Below are 26309 nucleotides of genomic sequence, written 5' to 3'. Positions count from 1 at the left end.
GTGCCCCTTTTCACACTGTCGCCCGGCGCCGTCAGAATGAGCTGCCTGTGCGTGCGCTGCGTCGCGCGTCGTGGCGAGGATGTGCTTGACAGAAGGCGAGGCGGCAGGTGTAGCGCACAGGTTTCTTTCCCCTATCAAACATCACGGCAGTAACGCAGGAACGCTCCCGATTGGCGGACGAGGCGGCTGCGATGCCACAAAACTGGATTTACAAAAGAGCGGGAGGAGGATGAGGAGGGTAGACGAGCGGCTTCGTTTCGGCGACCGTCGCCGGAGCGTCAGACAGTGAACGAGTCAGCGTCAGGAAAACCCGTTCACCGACGTAGCGGGAATCTGTGCGAGAAGGGCTCCGCGGTTGCGTCGGTCTGTGTTTGTTTATACTCCGGCTTCTCTCACGCGCGGTGGCGCGCCTGCCCAGTCGGCGTCGTCGCGTGCGTGCTCTTTGTTCAGCACAACGTAAAAACGGTTGCCCAACAAGGAAGGACCGCCACTTTCGCCGAACGGGCCAAAAATTACCCACGCCCGCGACCACGAAAGGCGAGAGGCGGCTGGCACACGACTGGTCCGCCACGCTGGCCCTTCCGCTGACACACGAGTGCAGTCATTTATTCTTTGTTTTCCGGAATAATTCTAGCTAGAATCGCGGTCATCTCGTTCTCCTTACTCCGGGATTCTCGCCTCGCTGGGAAACGAGCCATCTTGGGCATCACAGTGCCTCTTAGGTAGAAGCAGCGTTATCTGTTAGTAGCGTGCGTAAGAGGGTGATGTCGGTTGCGGCTTGAAACTTGTTTACATGTCTCGGGTAAACACTTTTCTTCCATGTTCAAGAATTGCGGCCGATGAATAACTGGGAGCTTCCAGATTGAATCCGGAGATAACATATGAGAGCAAGAATCAAACTTTCCCCTTGACGTGTTTGCAAAATTCTGCTATACCCTAACGCCAACATTTTGCATACCATGGTGCAATGAATCAGCTAAAGTTCTGGTTCAGAGCCGGAGCCGGTGGGTTTGGTTCCTGGCCAAGGCACTTCAACTGCAGTGATATACAAACATATCTATATATATAGATTGAGCTGCAGCGTGAAGAAACAGAGATGTTCTAAATTAATCTGGGGCTCGTGGTTACGGCGTGTCTCAATATTTAAAGAACCCCAGTTGGTCAAAATTTCCGCAGCCCTCCACTACGGTACCTCTTATAATCATACGGTGGTTTTGCCACGTTAAATCCTACATAACAATCAATCATTCTCAATATTATTAATATCTTCACACGTAAACCATCCGCACTTACCTCCGTTTGAAGCGCCAGAATTTATCTGGCTCAGGAACCAAAGCATCAGTAAAAATTATCATAGCAGTGACCAAAGCGGCAACACAGGTGGCCAAAAAACCAATAATGTATAAACGACCCTAAGTGTGCCGGAACGAGAAATGATACTAAATCCTAAGGACAGAGAGAAATGGAAGTCGTTAGTACTCGTTAATAGCGGTGTTTGTTCATTTATTTAGCTATTATTAAAGAGCTTTTAAATACATCACTTCTTTCTTCGCTGTCTCTAAAAATTAGGTGGCCCTTTCAAAACGCAGAGCCTCCTCGCATAGCCCCGCTAAGAAAGTAGTTATTTTTGTCACCAAAAAACAAAACGACGAGTTCTACAAGCGCCTAAATGTTTTTGAAAACCTCTAAAGCCTGAGTTGGGAAAAAAATTACTTTGTGAAAATCTACACCAAGCTTGCCATTGGAATCAAATAAATAGTTTTTAGGTCATTTTCGCGGCATATTTGGTAAACGACACACGATGATATCAGAAGTGCAATATTTGACGAAATTATTGCACAACAATGTAGGCTCCATTCAGGCCTCCCATGCACAATGTTGGTAATCAGTATTTGAAGCTATTAGGAAAGTAACATCTGAGGACGTTCCGTCTTGGGAACCTGTTTGAAAGTTACGTCATCCGAACAGCTTGTTTTATTATGATGTAAACCATTATTCGCCGCATATGGATTTAATAAAAGCATACACCTCTGTAGTCTAGGGGAATGCAGACGTTTTTTTTTTGTTTGTTTTTTTGGTCTGACTTGGAAAATTGTGGGAGTGGACTGACGTAATATTTGAAGAATAGTTATCGTGGCTTAAAATATATTTCAATAGAGGAAACATGATGAAACATGGTTTCACACTCTCACATATTAGAATAACTACTTACTTTGTACCTGTCAAATAAGTCTCTTTGTTGAACTTTACGTAAATTGTTTAATTTTATGCCGGTAAAGAAAACAACATGAGATAAGGCCCGGCCTGACATGCACTTTTTACGGTGTAAATATTTCATAGTGAGCACTTAATTATGAATGAACGCCAGGGTTGCTTTTTTTATACATGGGTACATGACTAGAGAATATCAATATATCACTCAAGAAGACATAGCATCGAGCTATGGCTGCTACAGAATCATCAAGGTACACTTTCGGGGCCAAACAATACAGGAGAGAAAAACAAAAGAGAATTTTCGTGTGCTTCGCATCTCACTGTGAATCCGAAGCTAGTGGTGTTCGACTTGTTTTTAAAGACACAGAGAGAGATAAACGCTACGTGGAAAGGCAAGAAGGTCAACCGTCAGACTACTCTCCGATTAGCTTGCCCGTACTGCGTAAGAGATCTTATATGTATACCTTGGCAGTTCACAGCATTCTTTTTCTTCCCGGTCCGGCATCGTGGGGTCAATGACCGCTGGTGGTTTTCGGTAAGTTCGTTCCGCTAAGCAATGATACCATACAAGGAACGTCTTCGACTCGCGTATTTTACTACATGGCTCAACAAATGAAAAGAAAAAAAAACGCAGTGCGACTTCTCGAAAGTTTAGCGACAAAACTAAATCGCTTACCTGAAAGCTTTACCTTAATTCATCATCCTTGATCTGGTATTCTGTACGGCCCCGTTCAAGTCAACAATTTTATTTTTGACGTGAATCATATTCTTTTACGGGCATGCTGGCAATGAGGATTGCTACGTCTCCCTCAAAGACGATAGTAACGTAATTTCGCGTCGATTGGCTTCCATACTGACAGTTGCTTGGGGACCTTTACCGCAATTACTTTAAAACTTGTCTTGCTTGCACGCAGTATTTTGTACTTTGTTAACATTATTCGATTGCTTACTCCCGGTGTCTGTATGTACTTTTACGGCTACATTCCAACACTGAAGCGGGGTTTCAAGTTTTTGCATGTTAAGCCTCAATCCAAGAAGTACTAAATCTGGAATGCGATTACGGCATTCTAAGTATACAAAGCTAACCTGTTGCACTCATAACTTCACTGACCTTATCACTACGTCAGAAGGTCAAGCTAAAAAAAACTGAGTGTTAAGTGTTCCAAGGTTAAGTGTTGAGCTGATAGCGTCTCGATCAAGACGCTGAGAAGCTTTGCAATTGGCACTACAGGCTTCACGCTTCACTGGCGCACTAGGAAAAAATGACAACGAAACAAAAGCCATGCACCTTGCTTATCTGACTAAACAACAATATTACTACAACTACTACTACTACTACTACTACTGCTACTTCTACTACTACTACTACTACTACTACTATTACTATTGCTACTGCTACTACTACTACTACTAACAAATAATTTAACTTAGCTGGACGTTTACTCTCGACAAGATACTCAGCGGTGTACGTATCACAGTCTTGTATTTGCTACCTGAAAAAACACTGTGGTGTATGTATGAACAACGCACTGTATGCCAGCGGCGGAAGACATAAAGATACCTTCTTCAGCAGAGCCGATTCAGCTCACATGTTGTGACAATGCATCCACATGGCTTTATGGCGCTTGCCGCCGAAGCACGCTGTCAATATCTGGACAGTTTTATGTACCTTTAAATACCTTTAAATACCCGCGCCACTTCGATTCTGTTGTCTGCGTCGATGGCTGCGAGCTGGAAATTGGTATAGGTGCAAGTTATAAAGAATGATGACACATTTCTATAATTAACAATAATATACCCGGTTTTATGTCCCAAACCCCCGACACGATTATGAGGGATCCGTAAGACAGGGCTCCGGAAATTTCGACCACCTCGGGCACCTAAGTCTTAAGTACAGCGACCTCGAGAATTTTCGCCTTCGTTGAAAATGCTGCCCCCACGGCCGGGATTCGATCCCGCGAACTGCGGGTCAGCAAGAAATGAAACATTTCAGCTCGAGTTGGATTCGAAGAACAGCATAGCGTGTAACAAAAAGTACTTTTGCGATAGAGCCCCACCAGTGCTTCTTTACATGACGAACAAACACAGCGAGCAAAATATCCAAGGCTGCTTGTACATACAACAAGCGTTACGCACAAATATGTTTCCCATAGCACTATGTTATCACTACGTTATAAAAGCGTATTACAGCAGTGCATTGATCCTACGAAGATTCGATACCTACGTGGTTTAAAATGTGGTTTTGAATAAGTCTTCGGGCTGGAAAGTCATTTGTATGAAATGCGACCGCGATGATACCATTGTACCCGCATGCCTGTATGGCATGCGGCGTTTTCCTATAAGGCGGGCATAACTATTAGTAAGATCATGTCAACAGGCATTGCATTGTTTCTCGATGGCAGGAGATAATGTATGCTATAATAATTTGAATAAAGTTGTTGGTTAAAAACCCTCTGTAGAGCGCCCCAAACAGCGATGCCCACCTTACAGCTGATCAGAAAGTGTTCCAACGCTTCTGTACCTTCACAGAAGCGACAAATAATGGAAGGGCCAAAGATGGCTTTGCTGCCCAATCAGGCTTTCGCAGGTTGTGATTCTGTACGCAGTATGAGTAAAGATGGCTTGAGTATTGACAAATCAAGCCTTTTTGTCACACGCATAACCAAGTCGTGTCTAAGCAATCCAAGCACTATAATGTGAACGGCACAGTGACACAGAAATATTCTCCGTACAGCAAAACTGCAAGTACTTCATTGTTTCAGGATTCATAACAAAAGTTGTACCACGAATATTTGATACCTTAGCTTAGTCTCTAATTATTGAGCCAACGAGACGTCACAAAGTTTTAGTTAAGATTTTGCACGTTGGGCTTGGTTGATACACCTTTTTGTTGGACAGCTTGTGCTCCATTTCCTTTTCTACATTGGGGATGATGTCCATCTTCTCATTCGTACATTCGTATAAGTGAACATGCCTAATGTTGAACCGGGTTCACTCGTGCCTACAAATTTTGAATCTGCTCCATGTTTGCAAGGATTCGTGCTTCGGGTTCTCGAATTGATGAGTTTATTTGCAGTCAGGTTCTCTAATGGTTATTTATTCTATAGTTATGCATTTATTAATGGCTTATCTAAGGATAGACAATAGAGATAACTTACTTCCGGCAACATCAAGGATGGAGCTGCTTCGGGAGAGAAATAAATCTTTATTTATATGTACCCACACAACTATATATTCATGTATTGCTTGTGCCGTCGTTTTCCGCGCACCACATACTTCACAAACTGTCTGACGCTCATTTCTGAGAAATAGAAATATTGCAATACGTCTCATTGTTCAGGAAAATTCATTTTAGATAAAATGTGCGGGGTGCAATATATACCGGTAAAATATAGAACATAATACATGCATAAAATGCACACTTTTGATTACTTGCTAAAAAAAAGAAAGTGTGCCTGCCAGGGATCGAACCTGGGACCTTCCGCGTGTTAGGCGGATGTGATAACCACTACACCACAAGCACAGCTGTCGCACTGGCTAAGTGGATATCACTTGAAAGCAGCACTCTTTGAAAGCGACCTAATTTCACGACCGGTTGTTCCGCCTCTGCAAGGTTGGCTGCGGCGCGCGGAAGTATTGGCGCGAATCGCGCAACATTTGAACTTGTCTAATTTTTTTTTCAGCAGGCCGCGGATCAGTGAATCTCCCTTTGAACCTTTGAGTATCCACACGGAAACTACACGTGGTTCTCTTTGGCGAGTGGAGGTCCAGGATGCTTAAGTGTTTCGAACAAACTTTGTTTAGAACCTGTAACAAGTTCAGGAGAAATATTGTCATTGTTGAATATTATAAGAGAAGGACAATGATAGGAAAAGCGCGTAGAGCGTGCTAGTATGCAATTTTATTCAATAACCTAAGCGCATGTGAATATAACGCCTGCTTAAATATATTCTTCACGAATACTTGTGATATGATTGATATTGTGAATAAAAGTCGCACATTCATTCGATTTTGACCCGGTAAGATAAACTCAACTGTCTGGTCTACTCAATATTTCGGTCTTCTAATACCATATTAGGTCTCTTTTTCTCTTATTGATTCAAGCTCCGCCGTGGTGGTCTAGTGGCTAAGGTACTCGGCTGCTGACCCGCAGGTCGCGGGTTCGATTCCCGGCTGCGGCGGCTGCATTTCCGATGGAGGCGGAAATGTTGTAGGCCCGTGTACTCAGATTTGGGTGCACGTTAAAGAACCCCAGGTGGTCAAAATTTCCGGAGCCCTCCGCTACGGCGTCTCTCATAATCAAATGGTGGTTTTGGGACGTTAAACCCCACAAATCAATCAATCATCTTATTCATTCAACTTTATTTTATGATTTCTTAGTTTATGATAATATTTTATTTTAATATTATACCTATTATTTTATTATTATTTTCTTTTAACAATAGGTTCTCAATCAGTGTATCACATATAGGCAACTACAAGATTTCATGGCCAATCCCGCAGAGTGGGTATGTGCCAGTACTTATAGGCAACAAACAAACAAGCGTGTGGTGCGGGGCGGGACAGATTTGGATCGGCCGAAAATAGACGCGTTCATGCAAAGGTGCTCTGGGCAATGAAGTCGCCCTCTTTTCTGTTCTTCCAACGAGGAGGCTTTCTTTATTCTACATTTTTTTTTTATGACGAGAGACCCGGGATTGGTGACACGAGCGATCCGACAACGATAGGACTTCCACACCAACGAAAATTAACCGGATGAAGTTGCAAACGAGCAACACAACGAGCTTTGCATACGCGTATCCATAACGAGGCGAGCCAACTCTTTTAATCGAGCCACTTTAGCGCAACGGCCCTTCAATTTCTGCGCAACCGACGGAAAAACTACAACGATCGACTACGTGTGCTCAACGAACAACTGGAGGGACTCCTCACGGACGAACAAGCAGCTGAAGACTACCTATCGGTCTCGCAGTATGAAGACAACGCAGCAGCAACGTTGTCTCTCCTCTCTTACCATACATAGCAACTTCAGCCTGAAACAACGGTGATCCGAGAACTGCCGACACCCAACTATACGGTGCGAACCCAGGTACGAGTGATTCTTCAAGACTAGTTGCCGGTGCTGCAAGGCTACCGAAGCTGGACTTGGTGTATTTCAACGAAGCTAGCGGTGCGGGGCTGGACTGATTACTATCGGCCGATAATGGACGCGTTTAGGCAAAGGTGCTTCGGGCAATGAATTCGCCCTGTTTTTCATCCTTCGAACGAGGAGGCTTCCTTTATTCTACAGTTGTGTACTATTTTCAGTCTTAAGAGTCACGCGGGTAGGCAACGCGGCCAATCTGAACTTGTGGAGCCTCATTGGTGTCCGTGCTGACCTCATGCGCAGGTGATGTAGCGGAGGTGCTCCTGCCCTGCTTAGCTCATTTGTTGAAAGAGAATTTGCGTAGTGTATATTGCGGTTACGACAACGAATGGAAATGACATCCCTCAGTTTGATTTAGACGTCGCTGAGGGTATTTAGAGAAACGTTTTTTTAGGTGTGTTCTAGTAATCTCAGCGAATGACTAAGTAGACAACTAAGTTGGCTGCGGCCATCTAGAGTTCCATTCCACTTCTGACGTATTCGGTGAAATAGGCAACCTGGTGAAGACAGCGTTTCAGAAAAATACGATGCGAACAACATTGTTGTACAAACAAGATGGCGGTAAGGCAGAAAGCTACCAACTTTCGTATAGTAGATGGCCAACCTAAATTAAGGCATCGCCAGGGTATGTTACGCACACAATTTAAGCTGCATTAATTTTTTTTTCAGGTTTCAATACGAGAGAAGTTAAAATCATGGTGGTTTTGGCATCTATTCTTAGTTTGCTCTTATCTTAGTTATGTGACGTCACGTCGCGCAGACTTTATGCCGACATTTTCTATCCTTCAGACGAATCTGGCTCGATGCTGTCTTGTAGGCTGTAAATGCCCACCCTCTTCGATATAGTTCCTAGAATAAGAAAACAACACTTGTCATCCTTGGCCATTCCAAGCAAGTCTGTCAGCCACCTTGCTGCCTGCTGCACTGTATTAAAACGCACAGTTGCTGGGAACTGCGACTGGCCTACATCGACGAAGCCATAGCCATACGGATCGGCGACGGCCGGCGTAAACCAGAAACCAAGGAAGTCATAGGTACAGCGGACGCAGCATGGCCTAAGGAGCCACCGCGACCTCCAGATTCGCAGTGCATGACGACTAAAGTGAACACTGAATCTCATACTGCCCAGTTGCCTGAGGCAGACCACTCATCATAGCACGGCTGGGCAGTATCCATGATGTATGCTAGATACTGTTTTAGGCACTCTTCGGGTATCTTCTTACTGTATCGCGATACGTCTCTAAAGACAGGTATGCGTATTTGTATTCGCTATACATTCAATATTATAACGTATATCTCAAAATACGTACTACTTCTATAGCAGCACCATGGTGCGAAGCAATAAAGGTTTGCTGAACACAGTTTTTCAAGATGACATTGCTGCCACTAACTCCCGTATTCACAAACGCTCCTCGACTTAACTGTCACCCTTCCCTTGATAGAGTTGAACACTGCGCTACTGCTCGGCTGAAAATGACGCTGTGCTACTCATAGAATTGCATCAGATTATCGCAGATATGCAGTGACTTGCCGTGCTCATAGAAGGCGCTCCCATCGGCTTTCTCAAGTGAAGGTGAAGCGTTGAGTGAAGGGAACTTCTAGAAAACGGGGGTAAGCCTCGTAATTACAGCAAAATTCTCTCATCTTTCAGGGCAGGCATTGGTGTGTTTGCATCGCTATTGGTGTAGCAGTCAAGTGGCAGGGCTCGCACCATTTTGACAAAAAAAAGTGCGCCTGCGTCTATCCGACCTATTGTTTCGTCAGTATTTTCTTTCATTTCAGTTGTGTGTCTGCCAGGAAACGTATTCGTGGCTTTCCCCATGCGTACTTCAATGCGTGCGTCATCTTTCATGCTAATTTTGATGCATCTGTATTGCGATTGGCGAACTACCTATTGCTTAATCATTCGTTACGAAGTCGCAAGATTAGAAGAACGGGGCACCTTTGTGTATCGCGCGCATCGGACAGATTATTCGGCGGTAGCAGGTTCTGCCCCAGGAGTGGCAAATAATCTTTATGTCAACTTTTTTTGTACACATTTACGTGCAGTTTACTAATAACAACCAGCATACTTTCCTTGGTGTCATCGCCTGTTAGCTCTCTATATTATTTTGCCTAACAAGGAAAGATGAGCCCCTAAATGTACGCTTGTGGATTATATTTGACATATTCTGACTTACTTTGACTCGTATACAAAAAATTGAATTATGTGCGAATAAGACCCTAACGATCAACGCCCAATCAGTGCCGATACAAGATGAAACAGAACAAGTACTCGCTTAGCAGGTGATATCTTGCCGTATTGTGTCTTCGTTCTTCCTTCAAAATTATTCAATTAAGGACTTCTTTAATCATAATTTGATACTTGGCACAAGTGCTTTCCGACTTTGCTCTATTCGTCTATATAGTTTTGGCCGTCTGTTTAGTGAATTAGGTCTTTGGCAATCTGCAGCTAAAAACTGTTCTCTTAAATATATTTATTTTTAATTTCCTGCGCAATTTTTCCTGTTTGCATATCTATATTCCATTCGAGTTTGCTGTTATGCAAGGGCGATATTAAAGACAAAAGTCAAATAACCTGCCGTACCGAGGCCTATACAGTAACAAAGAGTGTGCTTACGACTTAGTAAAATAGCAAAATTGAGTTCGGGTTATAATAATGGAAAACATAAAATAACATATGTGAAAGATAAGCAAATTATAGAAACATTACAACACCAAATACTTCCAAAGTCTACATCGTTGGGCAAAGAGGTTGTTGCATTTTTAAACGTCAACAGCAGTGCGATAAAATAAGGACGAAGAACGAACAAGTCACAACACGAGCGCTGAACTAACAACTGAATCTTTATTGCACCAAGGCAATAAATAGACAAAAAAGCAGCCTTCATCACTTGTGCAACAACTCACAGTCAAAACAAAGATGAGCGAGTCTTTTAGGCCGTGATGAAACTCGAAAAACTAAGCAGTGCCATCCAGGTATGCGATCTTTCTTTTGAGAGATAATAATGGTATGGTGACACACGATGGACCTTTTCTGTGGATAGCGAAAGGTTCTTCTATCAAGCGTACGGTTCCTTCCCAATGTCTGCTCAAAACAGCAAGCGCGGAAATTTGGAGATCTCCCGTAGGCTGCACAGTGCAGGGCCAGACTGCTCCCCTGCTTCTGGCGAAGATTGTTGACGTGCTGCCTGAGACGAATGTTGTGGCATCGACATGGTATGGCTGATGTACGTTCTTCTTCAGGACAAAGGGACTTCGCACACAACACCCGGACTGCACTTTACAAACTGATGAGTGTTCTGTGCTGCAAAGGGCATTTCGGCTCCATCACTATTGACAAGTCTGCATATTTGACCCAACTTGTTAGATGCCAGAAATGCCACGCGCATTGGAATCTTCTTGATTCCTTGTGAGACGCCGTATTCGTATGGGAATGACGTTTGTCTTGGTTCAGTTGCATGGGTGCCATCATCCCAGAAATCAGTGCAACCCAAACGGCGACCCCAGTGAGATAAATGATTCTTTAACTTGAAAAAGGGGGTCTTATTGCCTCATCATCCAAAGCTTAGCAGGTCACAGGTGGTCATGCTCAGACTCCTGCAAGCAAACTCATATCCAAGCCCAGCCTCTCTCAATAACAACCATCTGCAAATTTACACGAATAGTTCTTGTGCAGCCTGTGGCGAGGTCGCTACTTTGGCTCACATGCTTTGGGAGTGCGGGTCGTTTGGACCGATGTTCAGCAAGAAAGAGTAAGACATGCTTTAGTGATGTGCCGTCCACGAAGACCAAATCCGGCTCGTCCGGAGCACTCCTGATTGGGCAGGCAGGCTAGGCCCGTGAATTGACTCCGCCGAGGTGGGGCAGGTAAAAAATTCGGCAGATCCCACGTACCTAGGAATCGACGTTATGTAAGACATGCGGAGAGAAGGTGACCGTGTTGCAATTTTTTTATTGAGCAACACATCATGAATTGATTCTAAATATAAATATATGTACAAATGTTGCGCACAGACGTATGTTGAAGAGTTGCAGATGTTTATATAACCAGTTGTTTTCACTTGTGCAACAATGCCAACTCGAACATGCGTATTAGCAACACCAGAAGCTGAGATGAAGCGCTGATGCTCGCGAGGATACTGGTCCTGGACACTGCTACTTAAATCAACCTCAGCGCATAGCAACTAACCACAATCGACGTTAACTTGATGTGACGGCTCTATCAAAGGAGTACATATGTAATGCTTATAAAATTTGGTAGGCAGCACTGCAACCACTATTGACGTTTCACGAAGGTTAGCGTCTGTTTGAAATGTAGTTTTGAGACTTGGCGTACCTTTGTGATAAAATGCTTCATTGCCACGCTGAATGCTTGGGTTCAATCGCAGCTGGGACCCTGACATATATTCTTTGCATTCGTAGGTTCGACCCTACCGATGATGAGTATTTCTTAACGCTCGCGTGTTAAAATTGGCTATGTGTGTTCTCGTCGTTCCTGGGTAGGTACTAAGTGTCCATCACCTGCAGCACATACCCTCACACCAGCGACACGTACCCATCCGTGGGTATGTGCCACTGTCGGACGGGAAGTGTTTGGTGACCTACGCGACGGAATCATGGCATTATGAATGTCTTGACCAGCGCGTAATATTCGTCAAACCATCTTACCCACCCATGATAATTATGGTTCACGCCAAGTTAGCGGGATGACCACGAGATCACTCAAACGTAAGCGGCTAGATGGATGGATTGATATATACGCTCAAAGTTGCCGAAGTTCGCTATGAAATGCTTCGCATTCAAGAATCAACACGAAACAACAAACACGACAAACAACAAACAACAACAACACGAATCAACATGAAAGTCACAAACTCCATTCCAGCCGCGGCAGTTGCATTCTAATCGAGGCAAAATGCTTTACTCTCGTTTACCAAGCAATGTTAATGCACGTTAAGGAACAGTCGATGGTCCAAGTTTTCTGGAGCCCTCCAGTGATGCTTCAATGTTGCTAGTAAAACCTAATGCATTATGGTTACCAAACTATGAGTGAATGAAGTTTATGTTAGCTGAAAGCGAGTAAAGCGAGCAAAAGTCCGCAACCACGATGACACTAAAGATTGCACATTACCAACACAATTTCACGCCGCCTTACAGGGTACCAGTCATGCGAGAACATAAGTGCCGAAAGTGTCGCCATTTTTCATCCCAGATCAGAGGCCAAAGTCAAAACAACCAGAACATAAAATTGACGTCACCGTGCGTAAGCACAATGAAATGCGTAATCACAATGAAACAACTGGAGGTGAAGATGGGTGATTGAAACTTTGAGGAAGGAAATAGGCATGATGCTCGGGATAATCGTCGGTCATCCGTAGCGAGTGCTTTCAATGGGGCCTCCCTTCCTCTCTCGATTTTTTCCTATCATCTTCTCACATTCCTTCAGTGTGATCTTTCCTCACTCAACACGCAAGCCCGACCATCAAAGAAAGCGGGCTACTTATCTGTCAATGATCGATATGAGGCGACGCACTTTCGTCTCAAAAACACCGCTACGTGTGGGTAATGATCGAAGCCAACTAATATCCTCCTTCGATCAGCTCAGCAGAGCAAAACCCATAACCTCATCATTACGGACACACGTGGCTTTATTTGCTTGCATGATACGGACATTAAGCGGACAGCACTGCAGACAAACAAGGCGCTAAGCATTGAGGAACACAAAACAAATAAAATACAATTCTGCATTCATTTACAGCATATAACGTATTCTCATAAATGAAAGGCGTCTTTTGGTCCCAAACAAGCCATCTACGCCCCTTATGACCCCGCGGCTATGTTGCACAAGCAGACGGAAAAAGAGAGACTTCATAGGCGCACGGCATATGCGTTAAAGTATATGCGCTGACGTCACCAAAATTTGTGTTGCTGTCACCAACTTATGCGTGTGGCCTTTGATGTGCTATTAGAAATGGTGACGTAACGGTCGTACACGATATCGTTGGCGAACGAGAGCCGCCAGTATAGACACACATAGCGTACGCAAAGCTTCGCGTTAGCGTTGACTACCACGCACTGCGCATGCGTCATACACTATCCTCTTGGGTAGCCACGTTATGTAATAAAATGACGTATCTTACCCAAGCAGGGCAAACGACGATAAGGCTAACTCTAAATTTACTTAGTGTTCTTTAGGATTGCTGCCTTGGCGCTATTTCGGACAGTATTTCAGAGCACCTACAGAGGAACAATGCACGAAAGCTTTGATATGTTCCATGGTCCATATAAGCTGATTGATTGATTTGTGGGGTTTAACGTCCCAAAACCACTATAGGATTATGAGAGACGCCGTAGTGGAGGGCTCCGGAAATTTCGACCACCTGGGGTTCTTTAAAGTGCACCCAAATCTGAGTACACGGGCCTACAACATTTCCGCCTCCATCGGAAATGCAGCCGCCACAGCCGGGATTTGATCACATGACCTGCGGGTCAGCAGCCGAGTACCTCAGCCACTAGACCACCATGGCGGGGCTGGTCCATATAAGCTAGGACTCGCATTTTAGGAACACCAGGTGATCGATTTGAGCGTTTGAACAGTTTAAAAAGCCATAGATTACAGTGAAGATGGCCGGCTTAACATCAAGTGGCTAGTCGCGGAACACCTTTTTCATACTTTTCAGACTTTTTCAGACATCGAAAAAAAGTTTGAGCAGATATCAAATCACAGAACGCTAGAGTGGAGAATTCTTAGAATGGCGCACTATTGTCTCAGTGATACTTTCGCTCTGATTACACTATTTAACAAAGCGAGTATTTATTACCTATAATCTGTAATCGGAAAAGAGGCACTATCAGCCACTCTAACCGATGGTATTTATGGCCTACCTTTGTTTTTTTGCGTCTGCATTGCACTTCCACATTTAAGAACATTTGTACATGAAGAGCTCATATATGCATCTGTGTATATATATATTATTAAGTGGCACAAACCGAAGCTATACAGTCAGCTTAAACCTCCACACGTAATAGATAACTTCGACTTATTTTTACATGCATCACAGTGTGTCACATCTGCCCATGTGCCATAAAGTAAACACCTGGCAAAGCATTAGGGTGTGGTTGAGCGCTCTCCTAATGCCATCTACGATCATAGTTTTACGTAGCACATTTTGAACCCTTCATAACAATGTATACCAAGTGAGTGCTCGTGACAAGGTTATTTTTTTTTCCTTTCGTCATTCGGTTATGCAACTGCAATTATTGACAACCACTCCTTGTGATTGCTGGTCTAATGCCAACAAAACTAAGAAGTTAATTTGCATCTGTCACATTATAACGTAGCTTAACGATCCGAAGGGGCATTTCGTGCGTGTGGCAGTGTCATTTATGTGAGCCTTGTCTTGCGACATGTATTATGCACGTTGTGTTTCAAATGATTATAGCCAACTATAGCTGAAACAAGACGTAGAATGACGTTTTTATTGGGAAGACCTAACTTGCGTCAAGGAGCACTCTTACAATGGTCGTGCGCAAGGAGCGAGGGAGAAAAAAAAAACCACATGGTTTGCCGCAGTGCGCGTTTCCAAATAAGAAAAGAATTAGGGGGTGTTGAGTACATTCGTTTTGTCGCACCTTCAAGCCTTAATAACGATGTTCAGCTTCGAAAGATGCGAACTTACGACGCTGTGCCATCAAGCATAACACTAAGATGCCGCGTAAACACAACTATTTGTTTGGTGTTCTCAGAACGCTTTTTTTTTTTCAAGGTTCTCAATTATCAAGCATCTGCGCTAACCACGGTGAGTCGTGTACACAACTCCGCATGCGTAGAGGTATACGAAGAAGCCATGGCGTCACACCATCTGTTGGCTTGTTGCCTCATCTCGATTCGCGATGCATTATTGCATCTGCAGCAAACAGATTTTGAGCAGTCGTTGGTAATGCTCCCATAATCGTTTTAACGAGGCACGCTACACAGAACATGTTAGCAAACATTATACAAATATATCAATGTTGCCAATAGCTGCGTATAAGAGTTTTACAAACGATAACTCTCGGTATATGTTCAGTCATTTCAGCCAAATAAAACAAAACCTCAACACTTCACACAAAGCGATTCAATTGCAGGAACCCTCAGTATTGCCGCAATAAATTTTGAGCAGCGATTTCAACAGCTTGGTAGTTTCAATACCACACTTTCAGGCATAGGCACTGAGAACATAAACTGCAACTAATGAAGTCATATCGCGACTGCCTTTGTCTTGGCTTTCGTAGTCGCAGCTGCGTTGACTACGAAAGCGTCTGCTTAGTTTGCGCGCCACTGCAAGGCTTATGGGTATACTAATAGAAACATATATATGATGAATGTGACAGACACATAATCCTAACATGGAAGCTACTCAAGCTATTCCACGAGGAATAAGGAGGAGATTCAGCTTGATGTTGCATCGTTGGCGACGTTGCCGATAGCATCTATTCGGATTCATCATGCGTTCAGGGCAGCACGCGTGGTAACGAGGGCCAAAAGAGAGGAATTGTTTAGCGCTGACTCTCAAATGAAATTTTTATTTAGAAGAGAACAATAAATATCTAGCCTTATCACAATTATGCGGCCGAATCTAGCCTTATCAAAACCATGCAGCCGATGAAGACGCCAAAGAAACAAAAATAAAGACAAGAACTGGTCTATTTGCACTTGTTTCATACATTCAATGCCACTCAAGTTGATCGAAGGCCAGTTGACACACAAGTCACCATTCTCCGTGATATGGGAAGATCTGACGATTTCTCTGGTGACCTGCTGTTTGTGATGTGTTAGAATTGGTGTGTCCTCAAAGCGAGGAGGGGGGGGGGGGTGCATGCACGCACACTCGTGGCAATGGCCAGCGAGGGTAAATGGTCGATCTTCAGCGAGTGTGCATTTGCGCCTTTTTGATCCGATATTGATACACCTTCTGTTCTACCCAATGTACGCTTTTACATAGGACAGGTAATTGACGACAACAATATATGAGCATAATCGCACTCACGCTTCACCTCACAGTGCCACACCGTCGAAGGTACGAGATAAGCACAGATCGTATCCTTGTGCAAAAAGACGTAGCTTCTAGACTAACGGCTTAGTTGACGCCATCAGAAGAAAGCTTTGAGTTACCTTGGTTCGTGATACTTTGCCGATATATGTTTCCTATCAGACGTTAGGTTCGCCGCGCATACACACCGCTTTTATGAAATCAGTGATCGCTTATAATTTAACCTCGCGTGGAGGAGAGCGTATTTCGTGTGTCCTGTTGTGTAGTGTCGGGATGAGCTGTTCGTCGTGACGCTGCTTATATAGTCGAAGCCAAGCCGTAAAACTGGTTTCATTTTGACTTAGCCAAGCCGTCACATTAACGCTAGTGATGCACCGATACCGCTGATCGCTCTAAATTTTCTTTCATTTGAAGCACTTTTAAAGCTTTTTTTCATTGTTTTTTATCATCGTGCTGTTGAAAATTCTGGGACTGTGCCATTAAATTGCGCATCCCCGTTTCATACTACGACATGTCATGATGTTTCCGTAGAAGCAGGACATAAGTACTGAAAGGACGATGCAGATTGAGTAAAATGCTCGGACGAAGGTTTGAAGCCATTGATTGATTGATTTATTGATTGATATGTGGGGTTTAACGTCCCAAAACCACTATATGATTATGAGAGACGCCGTAGTGGAGGGCTCCGGAAATTTAGACCACCTGGGGTTCTTTAACGTGCACCCAAATCTGAAGGTTTGAAGCCATGTCGTTCAATGAAGCTGGGAGGCACCGCCGAGAAAAAATGTGTGAATGGAGCAAAGGCGCAACGTCGTTATCACATAAACTCTTCTGACAAAACAACTAGGACGGCTTTTCATCTTCCCTCGTGGTTAAGAAGTCTTACATCTTCCACTGTGCTACAAGAGAATACAAGTTTTTTTTTCCCTCCGGCAACGTTATTTATATAAAAAAAATTTGTCCCAAAGTTTGCAGGTACATATCTAAAACCACGAACCGGGTTATGTCAATGAGCCTCGAAATATACAATTAGGTGAGAGAAGGGGAATTGCTCGAGGAGGCCCGTTCCTTTGTCGGATATTTATGCCAAAATAAGCGTAGAGGAACGTTGTTCGTAATCTTTTACTGTAATGTAGTAAATGTAACATGATTTGAAGGGAATTAACGAGAATGAGAAAACACTTTTGCCCGACCACACCACGTTAGAATTACGCGTAAGATAGTTTTCCAAGTCAGCTACGACAGTGTGCATTCCCCCAGTATTTTTGGGGTAATTCTGTGAGTGTAATCAGTCAGTGTTAGCCAATTCTACGCGTAGCTAACACGGTGAACGTGACGCACTCTTTTTTTCACAGAGGGTGGCACGTGTAGAACGTGATTTCTCTCTCTCTCTCTCTTGTTTCTTACCACAGTCTATATCTAGTCATACACATGTTTTGCTTGATAGTCCTTTTCTCATCCACTTCTAAGGAGCATGTACTGAAAGACGGGAATAGCTTGTTTGTGTATCTGTTTTATCGGTGCTCAGATACAATTCGCATTCAAACCTGCACGAAAACCCTGTCGTGCATTTGGGTATATGAAGTGTCCCCAGTACATTTTCTTTTCTGTGAACGAACACTCGCCATAAAAAAAAAACTTAAACGTAACCGGACGGGCCCTCAGTATGAATGAGTCAAGCTTTTGCTCGTTATTACCATAAATTCTGTGCACGTGCTCGCCTTGTACCAGGCGCCGGATGGGAACCAGTGTAAACCTGTTTTTTTTTTTTCGAAGAACTCCGATGATATAACATACATATGACGCCTCTCAGCACGTCGTAGGTCCCTCTGAGCAGTGTTCGTACATATTCATATGTAGTGTTTAACGTCCCAAAACCACCATATGAGAGCGTAGTGAAGGCCTCCATAAATTTTGATCCACTAGGGTTCTTTTACGTGCACCCAAATCTGAGCAGACGGGCTTACAGCATTCTCCTCTCCATCTAAAATGCAGCTGCCGCAGCCGGAATTCGATCCCGCGACCTGTGGGTCAGCAGCCGAGTACCTTAGACACTAGACCATTACGGTGGGGCAGTGTTCGTACATGTATGTTGGATGAATCTAACTTTAAACTGCTGTGCGAGACACAATAGGTGCTCTAGTGGGGCAACATTCTGTGAAAGACACGTCGCATGGTGAAAAAAACTGTCCATAGACTTTATGCGTTGTCTCGGTCTTTCGCCATTTATTTGCAAAGCGCAGAAAACACGTCTCCTGCGTGGAATGAAACGACAGTGCTGAGGCTAAATGATACGGCCACAATTGGTTGTAGGACCACACCTGTAGGCTCTATACAATCATGTGTTGTAGATATCAGGCTCACTTATATTACTTGGGGGCCTAAAATTACACCCTAAAAGTTACTAGTGCCTACCCGATATTTTCTGGTTGTGACAGTGGTGGCAATGTAGAAGGCGGCATTAACCTGGCATACATAATGGAAAGCGGGTTAGGGGGAGAGAGAAGGTTAGGTGGGCAGATGAGATTAAGAAGTTTGCGGGTATAAATTGGCAGCAGCAAGCACAGGACAGGGTTAACTGGTGGAACATGGGAGAGGCCTTTGTCCTGCAGTGGACGTAGTCAGGCTGATGATGATGATGATGATGACATAATTGGAATTAGTTTGGCTGTGCCTCCCACGAGTCCATAATAGGGGCAGGTATTAGGCAGCCTTGTGTGTCGCCGTAAGGCAAACGGCAGACTCTCCATACTCTTCGCAATGGTGGTGGGCCATCCGGAAAAAGAAATCACATATCCATAGAGTGTAGGATGATGAGTTGGGCGAAGCGTCCATCAGCCCATCCGTGCTTCTGTGCCTTCGTTCATTCTTGCTTCCGTCTGTTCATCCGTCTGTCCTTGAGTCTATCTGTGTATCCGTCCGTGCGTCCTTCCTTCTATGCGTCTGTCTGTGCGTTCGTCCATCTGTGCGTCTGCCTGCCTGCTTGCCTGCCTACCTGTCTGTCTGTCTGTCTGTCTGTCTGTCTGTCTGTCTGTCTGTCTGTCTGCTTGTCTGTCTGTCTGTCCGTCCGTCCGTCCGTCCGTCCGTCCGTCCGCCCGCCCGCGTGTCACTCACACTAGCGGCACCTGCTGAGTGAGTCATACAATTAGGTGATTACGAACCGGCCACAGACATGCATGGAGCAACCCACGGCTTTAGGTGATTCATCCCTAAATGTGAAGTCTTGAAATGTCCACCGCGTCAAATCACCCCTTTGCAGGCTGCGTACTATTGGTTATCCTGCTGTGTGAAAGCGTTTCACGTTGCCGATATTACCACAAAATAAATGCGGCGGGAATGTGCATTGTCCATTCTTCAATTGGGGACAAGTTTAATGCGGTGCTACAGCGTTGCTTTTTTGCCAAGAAGTATAATAACAACCGCTTCAGAGATAAATAAAAAGCCATGGGGTGGAACCCATAATACCTTTAGGGTGATTTGCAGGACTTTTCATAGAGCTTGAGTGATTCAGGGACTTGTTTTCTGGTAGCAAGAATAATCACAAGGTTGTTTTAAATGCGAAGCACTTCTCCAGCATTTCAATCTATCTATCTATCTATCTATCTATCTATCTATCTATCTATCTATCTATCTATCTATCTATCTATCTATCTATCTATCGATGTGTCTCGTGGTCACCTCCTTTACTTGGGACATGCATAACGTGAAAATCCCGTCACGTTCGTCGTCAAACCATTTCCTCCAGACGTGTGTGGCACATACCAGTACAACACGCGTCGCAGTATGCGGGCATGCGCTACATGTCATTGACAGTTCATATCTATACTCAGGAACGGCGGCCTCGCCACAGTGGTCTAGTGGCTAAGGTAATCTGCTGCTGACCCGCAGGTCGTGGTATCGAATCCCGGCTGTGGCAGCTCCATTTTCGATGAAGCAAGATTGCTGCAGGCCCATGTGCTTAGATTTGCGTGCACCTAAAGAATCCCAGGTGGTCGAAATTTCCGGAGCTCCCCGCTACAGCGTCTCTTAATATCATATGGTTGTTCGGGGACGTAAAACACCGCATATAAATCAACCAATCAATCAATGAATCAAAAATGGTGAGAAAAGGCATTGATAATTTCACTGCGAGAGTGTAAAAAAAACTGACATCGGCAGCGCTGACCCGATGAATGCAAATAATAAATATCGGGGTGATAGCAGGAATTGAACCTAGACATTCTACGTGGCAATCAATTATTCAACCACAGGACCATGACATGGGGCTTGGAACTGATTAAAAAAACGTTATGCAGGCGCGAAATTGGTGAAACTTCTACTGTGGTTGCGGTGGCGGCTATGTAATTTTATAGGCGTTACAAATGTGCTCCTATGATGCAGGTGGGATGCCTGGTTAACGCCAATTGTAGTTATAATCGCCATCCACTGATGTTGTTCAACGTAGCACTATCAAGGGCTAGCATCCTCGCAAGATCCTGAGCGTCATTCGGTGACGTCTCGCTCAAAAAAAAAGCCCTCCACAATCGCATTTCGTCCGTATGCTGTACAAGTAATCGATTATCACGGTGCACTTAATCAGCCAAACATTTTTTTCAGTTACACAGCACAAGGAAGTTAAGTTTGACACAGAGTAGCGGTGACTAAATGCGCTTGTTATGAGACTTTCCATTATTGTAGCATATGCAGAAGCAAAACCCAGAAAACCAACTACATCTGAAACGTTCTGCCTGCTCTACAACGTAGAAAACTGAAGACAGCACGTGCACCACTCGATGTGAGTTTTTACAAGAAAAAAGACACAGTTTTGCCGCAAAGGCGATGCAATGAACGCGATAGCAACAAATTGAAAGGTCACACGCAGAATGGCAAGCAGATCGAAACGTGCCCAGTATTTCTCACGCACAAATGAAACGTACTCACAGGTACAGATGGCGCGAATAAGCATCCCTATTGTTACTTTGCTGTGTATGAAAATCGTGCCCTTTTCGCAAACAGAGATTTCGCAACGATCGCAGTGACCTTTGTGCGCCCGGTGACTACAACAAAATCGTTCCGATGAAAGCCCAAGACTACCCAAGATGTGCGATCGTCCCCACGGCGAGATAATTGCACATGCTTGAGCGTTCACTCTGCCCCCTCTTTGTGGGGCAAAGTACGCTTGGAAGATTAGAGCGCGCGCTGCCGCGTCGTGACGATGTGATGACGCGCGCTCATTTCGCCATTCCACTAGTAATGTTTAAAACACGATAGTTACACCCGAGATGCCCGTCACTAGCGGTAAGTGGTAAATATAAATAGCTCGCCATTTGAACGTTGAAGGCGGTGCTCTTTAGTGGCTCAGTCGCTGACGCCTAGCACTCACGATTCAGAGGTCTCACGTTCGATTCCGCGCTCCGAAGTCTTTCTTTGGATTATTTCTATTTGCGGCGTTTCCATATATACAGATACGTATACATATAGGGTGAGTGACGGCGACGCCGACACCTGTGGCAAAATCCAGCCGACAGTGTCCATATTATTGCTATTGCAAAAAGAGAGACTGCACATATAGCAGATTTTTTCGCTACACTATGACCACGTCAATGTGGTGAGGCTGTGATTTTTTTTTGGGGGGGGGGGTAGGAAGGACAAAAAATTTCTAATTTAGCTACTTCTATCACTTTGAGAGGCGTCTTTTAGTGACGCTGCGCAAAAAAAAACATAAATAATTTGGAATACTTGAACGGCACCGTTTTCTTCAGTAACATATATGTCGCAAAGTTACGCGAAAAATTAATTGTGTGCCTGTGAAATTTGGCCTTCAAATCATCGTACAATTTATGAAGAACATGACCGTGCTCTTGTACTTTAACATTTATATCGGTGTGGAACGAACATGGTGATTAATTAGTGTAAAGAGAAGCAAAAAAAAGAAATAGTTGCGATTGCCTGACGCTCCTTTCGCGCATAAGCAAAGCGCCAAGCACCCTTGCCGGTACACGCTGGCCCACCTACGTGTGTAAACACTACAGGGCGCGGTGACGTAGCGTAGCAGTGTTAAGCAATGGTTAAATGCATAACTCGAGCATAATGAGGGCTCGCCACACATGGTGCTGGTTTTCATCAGTAATTATTGTACCTAGGCGTCTGGCACGCGTGGCCTAAACGCGGGCCAAAGAACACATTTGCTGCGTGGGCGGAAGAAGGACACACTAATGGTGTGTTTACGACAATGCAGATACGGCGTCATGGTCCCTTATAGGCTGCAGAAACAAGCGTAATTTCCTCAGCTCAATTACTGCTAGAGGACGACAGTTGTATGTGTTTGCGTAAGGGGGCCCTAGAGGCGATAGCTATATGTTACGACGGCGTATACCACGTCTTATTCATTTACACCTGTGATATATGTTAAAAGTGAAATCACGAATGCATCAGTTTTTCATGTATGAATTCGGTTACACTGACGAGAAAAAGAAAATGCACAAGGAGGCGAGAAAATATTAACGTTCGACTTCATGTATCTCGCCCCGCCACGGTGGTCCAGTGGATAAGGTACTCGGCTGCTGACCCGCAGGTCGCGGAATCGAATCCTGGCTACGGCGGTTACATTTTTGATGGAGGCGAAAATGCTATAGGCCAGTGTGCTCAGCTTTGAGTGCACGTTAAAGAACTCCACGTCGTCGAAATTTCCGGAGCTCTCCGCTACGGCTTCTCTCATAATCTTATTGCTATATGCATGTTGACATTTTGTGGGACGATGCGCGTGTGTGCCTGACGAAGAGTACGAAGGGTTGTGTCCACTCGATCACTGATGAACCGGTCACGCCATTACTGCTGGTTTTAAGTACAACTCATCCACAGCATCGTCGATACGGCGTCGCATCTTATGCTTAACATATTTCGTGGAGGTGGGATGTTCCCCTTTCTCATCACGAAGCTTCGCAGTGGCCGCACCGTTCAGTCTCCGGCAATAGCAACCAATGCAACCCGTCAGCGACTCCATCTGTAGCTCCAGCCACTACATACCTGCTGATGCCCTACCCGCGTGACTCCGGTACATTCTCCGCACAACCTGTGCTTGACGTTGACTACTGGCTCCGTATGTACGAGCGTGTTAGGCAGACGCACTGATGGGACCCTACCATGATGCTCGCCAACGTAATCTTTTATTTGGACGGCACCCCACGTGTTTGGTTCGACGTCCATGAGACTGAGATCACCAGCTGGAATATCTTCAAGGAGCGACTACGCGACATTTTTGGAGCCCGTCCGGTCGCCCAATAGAAGTGCGAAAAGAACTCGCCACTCATGTGCAGTCCTCAACAGAGTCGTATGTCTCGTACATACAGGACGTGCTCGCGTTGTGCCGAAAGGTGGACAAGCAAATGACAGAGTGACAAGGGGGTCACATACTCAAGGGCACCGCAGACGACGCCTTCAACTTGCTCGTGTACAGTAGCGTTACGACCGTCGATGTGATTGTTAAAGAATGCCGCCGCTTCGAAAGGGCCAAAATCCGCCGTGTCTTGCCTCAATTTACGCGACTACCAAACACGGCTGTTACGTCTATCTGCACCGATCTCAGTGCCGCACCACCCATATTGTTTGAGCGTAAGATGGACTCACTATTGCAAGGGTTCAAGTAGTCAACATGCCTGTGTTACCTGGAGGATGTCCTTGTATATTCGCCTACATTTGAGACACACCTCCAGTGTTTGTCAGCGGTTCTCAACATCTTCCGCACTGCTGGCCTTCAGATAAACTCGTCGAAATGTCGTTTTGGCCGCCAGCAGATTACGGTGTTGGGCCGCCTTGTCGACGCATCAGGTGTGCAGCCAGACCCAGAGAAAATTCGCGCCGTCACGAGCTTTCCTGTACTCCAGTCTGTCAAGGACATCGGCAGCTTTGTGGGACTTTGTTCCTATTTTAGAAGGTTCATCAAAGATTTCCCAACGATCGCTCAACCACTCACCGACCTTCTGAAGAAAGACGCGACTTTTACGTGTGGTTCCGCTCAAGCTGCTGATTTTTCTCAACTCATCACCCTCCTCACGACGCCGCCTATATTGGCCCACTTTGACCCGTCCACTCCGACAGATGTCAGAACCGATGCGACTGGTGACGGGATCGGAGCCGTCCTTGCCCAACGCCAGCGGGGATATGACCGAGTCATCGCCTACGCTAGCCGCCTTCTCACAGCTGCCGAGCGCAACTATTCAAAAACAGAGCGTTAATGTCTTGCTCTTGTTTGGGCAGTCACGAAGTTCCGCCCATATTTATATGGCGCGAGTTTCTTTGTAATAACGGGCCACCATGCGTTATGTTGACTTTCGTCACTGAAGGATCCTACTGGCCGGCTCGGGCGCTGGGCTCTGCGACTGCAAGAGTATACCTACACGGTGACGTACAAGTCCGGACGCCTACATAAGGACGCAGACTGCCTGTCCCGCTACCCGGTTGCTGAGTCGAGCTCTATGCCTGACACCGACACCGAGCTTTGCGTCTTTTCCCTTTCGCAAATGACATGCATTGGTGACGAGCAGCGCCATGATGCATCCTTGCGTGCTTTCATTGAGCGCCTCGAATCACCATCTTCCAATCAGTCCCATCGCTCATTCGGGCTCCACGATGGTGTATTATACCACCAAAGTTTTCAGCCGGATGGACCGGTCCTGCTGCTTGTCATTCCGAAACACCTTCGCTCGGAAGCTCCACATGAACTTATGAACTTCATGACCTTCTTACTGGTGGTCACCTTGGTGTGTCACGCACTTACGACTGAATACGCCAACGCTTCTTTTGGCCATGGCTTGCACGCTCAGTCAGAAGATAGGTTACGGCTTGTGAGAAATGCCAGCGCCGCAAGACGCCATCGACACTTCCCGCCGGACGCCTTCAACCACTTGACATTCCGTCGGAACCGTTCTTCCGCGTTGGCTTGGACCTACTTGGCCCTTGCCCCTTGTCTTCCTCTGGTAACAAGTGGATAGCCGTGGCCACCTACTACGCCACGCGTTATGCCATCACATGAGCTCTTCCAACAAGCTGCGCCACAGATGTCGCTGATCTCCTCCTCAAGGAGGTGATTTTGCAACACAGAGCCCCACGGCAGCTGCTTACAGACCGTGGCCACACCTTTTTGTCGAAGGTGATAGCCGACGTTTTGCAGTCCTGTCAAACGAGACACAAGCTGACTACGTCATACCACCTGCAAACCAATGGACTCACGGAGCGTCTTAATCGAACTCTTACAGGCATGCTCGCTAAGTATGTTTCTACCAACCATACCGACTGGGATCTCGCGTTGCCGTACGTCACATTCGCCTACAATTCTTCTCGCCATGACACTGCCGCTTACTCCACATTTTTTTCTGCTGTTTGGCCAAGAACCTACATTAGCTCTAGATACACTCGTTCCGTCTACCGCGACACCGACCAGCGAATATGCCCTTGACGCTTTAACTCGGGCTGCCCCTGCACGCGAAATCGCCCGCGCTCGATTCCTGGCCTTTCAGGAGAATCAGCGGCGTTTGTACAATCAACGGCACCGCGACGTGCACTTCTTACCCGGTTCATTGGTGCTGCTGTGGTCCTCGACCCGTCAAGTCGGCTTGTCGGAAAAACTTCTTTCCCGCTACACAGGTCCATACCGAGTCCTCCGTGAAATTACCCCTGTGACATACGAAATTACCCCTGCTGCCCCATCGCCTTCGACTGCCTCACAGACCACACCGATATCGTATATGTGGCACGCTTGAAGCCTCACCACTCTCGCGCTGACGTTGACATCTAGATGCGCCGAGACGGCATTTCTGCCGCCGGGGATTATGCCATATTCATGTTGACATTTTGTGGGGCGATGCGCGTGTGTGCCTGACGATGAGGACGAAGGGTTGTTTCGGCTCGATCGCTTGTGAACCGGTCACGCCATTTCT

At 45.5% G+C, this 26309-nt stretch overlaps 1 non-coding gene across 1 annotated transcript; it reads right to left on the bottom strand.

Annotated features, from left to right (window-relative positions):
* Nucleotides 1–5664: 5664 nt before the first annotated feature.
* Nucleotides 5665–5737, bottom strand: TRNAV-AAC (transfer RNA valine (anticodon AAC)). Its single transcript has one exon. It is a non-coding gene; the product is annotated as a tRNA-Val (tRNA).
* Between the last annotated feature and the right edge of the window lie 20572 nt (nt 5738–26309).

This window comes from Rhipicephalus microplus, chromosome 2, assembly GCF_043290135.1.
Source record: "Rhipicephalus microplus isolate Deutch F79 chromosome 2, USDA_Rmic, whole genome shotgun sequence".
Taxonomy (NCBI): Eukaryota; Metazoa; Arthropoda; class Arachnida; order Ixodida; family Ixodidae; genus Rhipicephalus; species Rhipicephalus microplus.
The sequence above is the reverse complement of the archived record's forward strand: the minus strand, read 5'-3'. Positions and strand labels throughout refer to the sequence as shown.